The sequence below is a fragment of the Podarcis melisellensis genome (genome assembly GCF_964234715.1).
Source record: "Podarcis melisellensis genome assembly, chromosome: 1".
Lineage (NCBI taxonomy): Eukaryota > Metazoa > Chordata > Lepidosauria > Squamata > Lacertidae > Podarcis > Podarcis melisellensis.
This window is the reverse complement of record NC_138528.1, coordinates 5,307,105-5,312,472: the sequence shown is the minus strand read 5'-3', so window position 1 is coordinate 5,312,472 and position 5,368 is coordinate 5,307,105.

Below are 5,368 nucleotides of genomic sequence, written 5' to 3'. Positions count from 1 at the left end.
CAGTGGTTAGAGGATGGCCGGCGTGCATTCAAGCGGTGGCTGCAGCGGCCGAATTAGTATTGGAAAGCAGGAAATTGACCTTTGGGGGAGCACTGATAGTGCACAGCCCTCATCAGATAGGCGCAGTACTGACAGGTGCTGCACCCACCTGGATGACGGACAGGCGCCTAGTGCAATATGAAGGGATACTCAGAACTGGAAATGATATAACCATAGGGACAGATAGAAATTTGAATCCAGCGGAATTCCTAAGAGGGGAGCGGCAAGAATGGGAACTCGAGGAGCATGATTGCCTTAAGGATATAGAATTAATGGCCAAAGTTAGGGAAGATCTAAGCGAGGTACCTCTAACGGAAGGGGAAAGATGGTTCGTAGATGGATCTAGTCATGTGAGGGAAGGAAAAAGAAGGTCGGGATACGCAGTGGTCAAGGAAGACGGGGAGACGATAGAGAGTGGGGCCCTCCCTAGCACGTGGTCAGCCCAGAAATGTGAAGTAATGGCGCTAACCCGAGCCCTGGAATTGGCAACCGGGTTAGATGTGACAATCTGGACTGACTCAAGATATGCATGGGGAGTGGTGCATACTTTCGGTCGGACCTGGAGAGAAAGGGGCTTCATAAAGGCGGATGGGAAACAAATTGAACACGTTGCTTTACTCGAGCGGCTACTAGAATCCCTGATGGGACCTCGGAAGATAGGCATTGTGCACATCCTCGCCCACACCAAAGGACACAGTTCGGAGGAACAGGGAAATGCATGGGCTGATCTCCGAGCGCGAGAAGCGGCGGAGGGGGAACCAAGGAAGGAAATATTTAAACAATGTGTCCTGCAAGTACCTGTGATTGACCCGCAGGATGTAAAAGATTTAGTGTTCACTCAAAAGGAGAAAGAATACATGGAAAAGGAGGGATGGGAAAGAAAAGGAGAAAGTTGGGAGACTCCGGAAAAGCAAATGGTCCTTCCAAAATCAACTATGTTAAATATATTGGAGAAAATACATGAAGGAAGTCATTTAGGCACGGAGGGAATGGTGAATTTGGTGAAGTCAGTGTATTGGAGTAGAGACATGTGGCCGATGGCGCACGCCATCGCATGGAAGTGTCTGATATGTCAAAAGGTTAACAAAGCCCGGGCAAGGAAAACTGAAAGGGGTGGGCGGCCTCTAGCGGTATGGCCCTTCCAGAGAGTACAAGTAGATTTTACCGAACTGCCAGAAAGGGGGGGGGGCAGAAGTATTTGTTGATATTTAAAGATCATTTGACAGGTTGGATTGAGGCCTTCCCTAGCCGTAGGGCCACAGCTCAGGTGGTTAGCAAAGCCATTCTGGAACACATTCTTCCTCGGTATGGAATAATAGAAGTCATAGACTCTGATAGGGGAACTCATTTCACCCAAAAAGCAATGCAGGAGGTAATGAGAGCTGTGGGGATTATGTGGAGTTTCCACACGCCCTGGCACCCTGAGAGCAGTGGAAAGGTGGAACGGGCGAATGGGGAAATAAAAAAACATTTGACTAAGTTATATCTTGAAAATGGGCTGCCTTGGACGAAAAATCTCCCTTTGGCACTATTAAGGATGAGGGTAGCTCCCCGAAAAGACACTGGTCTGTCCCCTTTTGAGATGATGATGGGTCACCCATATTTGGTAGTATTAGGAAACCCTCAAATCGAGTTCAGGGATCAGTTTATCAGGAAATATTTGCAGTCACTGTCCCAGTCTCTGTTATCTTTCCACAGACAAGGCATACTAGCACAGCGGCCCCCGCTCCTGGAGCAACAGCACACCTTTCAGCCCGGAGACCTGGTCCTGATAAAGGCTTGGCGGACGGAGAAACTCAGCCCGAGTTGGGAAGGCCCATACCAGGTCCTGCTCACAACCGAATCAGCAGTACGGACCAGAGAGCATGGATGGACCCATTACCACCGGGTGAAAAGAGCTCCACCTGAAAATTGGACAGCAGTGACTAGTCCAAATAATCCGCTGAAAGTTACGCTTACCAAATCAGGAACCGGGATCCAGAAGGGCGCACCTAGACTGTGATGTGTTTGTTTTGTACCTGTGTGTGCTTTTTCGAGTGCTGTTGCTGTCAACATTGCGAAGGGTGTGTGCAGTGTGTGCATTGTACTGAAAGGTGCAGCATCATCTTTATAGAGGACGTTATACTCCAATATTGTGAAGTGAAATTAGGAGGGGAGGTAACGTGCCAATTAGCAGAAACCCCAACGGTGAGGCAAGCTTTAATCTATTTGAACCCCACACATGAAAGGTAACTGGCAAGTATTAGGAATAGTATTAATAGGATGGGCCACTTCATGGGCAACCCAATCGGAACCCCAGTGCACCGAATGCATCCAGACAACCCGAACAGGCAATAAAATCACACAGACCCTAATGTATTATAATATAGCCCCAGAATGTGTTCAACAGTTAGATCCTTGTGTTCACAACCAAACTCAATATTATAGATGTAGGGTAAAAGGAAACAAGACGGAATGCTATGAACCCCTGGCGGTGGGACCCATAACTTCCAGTATATATGTTTACGGATATAAGGGCGGAACCGCTAATCAAGCTGGTGAGGGGAGAAGTATGTTTTCCTTGGCCCAAAACCGACAGGGTTATGTAGCACATAATACAACAAGGGGAGAGGGCAGGATTATGGTCTGTTTTGATGCTTGTATCGCAATAGATAAAGGACAGGGCCCAAATGGAGGGGCAGGGGTCTGGTGTGGAAATCGTGGATGGGAACAATCATATTTACAGGAAAGAAAGTACCTTTTTCAGAGAATAAAAGGAAGCAACGTGGGGGCTGGGGCCGGGGTATATAATTATTGGTACACAGAGGGAGTTAATAAGCAGCCCACCTATAGAGGCCCTGAGGGAATAAATCTCACTAGGGGAGCTGCCTCCACCGACTGCTCCACAGGAAAATGCAACCCAGTATGTCTATGGGCGAGCGAGAGACCTTCTACTTCGCCTAAACTTGTGCACATAGGTATAGGCATTGATGGGACTGGAAAAGATCCTTATGGATATCTCATCATACAAATACACACAACTAAGGTAACGAGACAACCCATATCAGTATTCGAAGATTTTGAGGAAGAAGTACAGCATTTAAATACCCTTCCCCTACCCCCTAAAGCCCATAATATGTTCCTAAGTTTAGCTGAGACTATAGCCAAGGAATTAACGGTGAAAAATTGTTTTGTATGTGGAGGAACAAATATGGGGGATCAGTGGCCATGGGTGGCTCATGAAGTAAACTATACGGAGGTATATAAAACACAAAACAATTACACTTATAAGCATTTGGGTAACGAGGTATGGCAAATCTCTAATCACCTAGTTGGGACAGAATGCTTCACCAGGAACACCAGCCGAATAAATGGAACGCATGTGGGGACACTCCCTTGTATAGGACAATGGGAGGACAAACAGTGGTGGAGTCAAGGGAATAATAATAAAACTTGGCCCTCTCCCCTCGGAAATATTACCAATATGAGCTTTCTCCTAGACCCGGAGAACAGAATGCTAGAATGGAAAACCCCCGATGGGTTTTACTGGGCTTGTGGGAGCTATGCTTACAATAGGTTACCTTTAAATTGGGTCGGCTCATGTGTATTGGCAACCTTAAGACCTAGTTTCTTCCTACTCCCTTTGCATACTAAAGCAAAACTAGGAGTCCCAGTATATGATGAAATAGGACCACGACGAAAACGGGGAATCCATATAGGAAAATGGACAGATACAGAATGGCCCCCAGAGAGAATTATCCAATATTATGGTCCAGCCACTTGGGCAAATGATGGCACAGCCGGATCCTTTGGCAGAGATCCCATCTATTTGCTGAATCGCATTATCCGTTTACAGGCAGTTGTAGAAATAATTACTAATGAAACAGCCGCAGCGTTAACCAAATTAGCTAAGGAAAGTGCTAAAAGCCGAACATATATTATGCAAAACAGGCTTTCTTTGGATTATTTATTAGCAAAAGAAGGCGGGGTTTGTGGAAAATTTAATCTTACTAATTGTTGTATTGAAATAGATGATAGTGGGAAGGTGGTGAAAGACATAGCAGACCGTATGGTAAAGTTAGCACATGTACCGGTCCAGACTTGGGATGGATTAAATTTTAAGGATATGTTTGGTTCATGGTTCCCTAAATTACCTGGTCTGCAGGCCATAGTGGCCCTAATTGGGTTAATTGCGGCAGGATGCGTTTTAATTCCATGCATTTTGCCAATCTTCGTTAGAACTATCAATAATTCTTTGTCCCTCCTAGCAGAACGGAAGGTATCCACATATTTTATGAAGATGCAATATGCCTCAGTACCCACATCAGATGAGGAAGCAGAAATAGCAGCCCAAGAATTATTATGTGAGTTCGAGACAAGATACAAAAAGAGGGGGGATTGTGAGAAGGAGTAAAACAAAGTGTGCCTCGAACTCAGTTGTAAATTCCAGCGTTGGGTTCGGCTGCAGGGGAGCCAGGTCAACAAGATAAGGAAGTAGAAAGAGTCTCTAAATAAGGTTAGGTTTAGAGAGTGTAGAATGGATGATGTATTAGTACCATGTCTTTGATGATTAGATAGATTGTAAGCCAAGCTTCAAATGAAGGGCGGCAGCAATAGGGATAAATACACTTGCCCGTCCATTGTTCGGGGCTCTTCGTACCACCCTGGGACGGGGAGCCCGCCTTTGCAAACGCGTTATAATAAAAGGGAAGTAATAGACCTTATCTCGGTGTCTCCTTGTCTCATTGTAAGTCCACGTAAGAAACTTCTCACACAGGGGTTCTTTGACCTTTCACCTGGGGGAGGTGCGTTATAGGTTTATTTTATTATTGTTTTTATTATCTGTTTTAGGTTTCCATCTTGCATTTTTATGCCGCAAACCGCCCTGAGATTTATGGGTGGTATGTATGCACAGTATGTATGTATGTATAAATAAAATAAAATAAAATTTGTTTGTTCGATTGCAGCAAGCCTGCTGCCAATAAACACGCGGCTGTGGCTTTTCAATTTCTCATGCGTTTTATTATTTGTCAGCCACCTGCGCTTTTTAAATTTATCAACGTCTCTCTCTCTCTCTCTCTCTCTCTCTCTCTCTCCCCCCCCCCCCATCTGGTTGCCATGGCAACGCCGCTTCCTGGCGGGCAAGGCGGGAGGGGGCAGGAAGTAGAATCCCCGCCCGCCCCCGCCCCCGGGCTATCGAGAGAGGCCGGGGACGCCGCGGGGGCGCCTTCAGTCTCGGGCCTCTCTAGGCGTGGGCGGCTGGACGGATGCCTGCCTTGGAGGAGGATAATCACATGAGAGGGTTGGGAGGGAGGGGGGGGGGAAGAATAAGAAAACGGTAACAAGGACT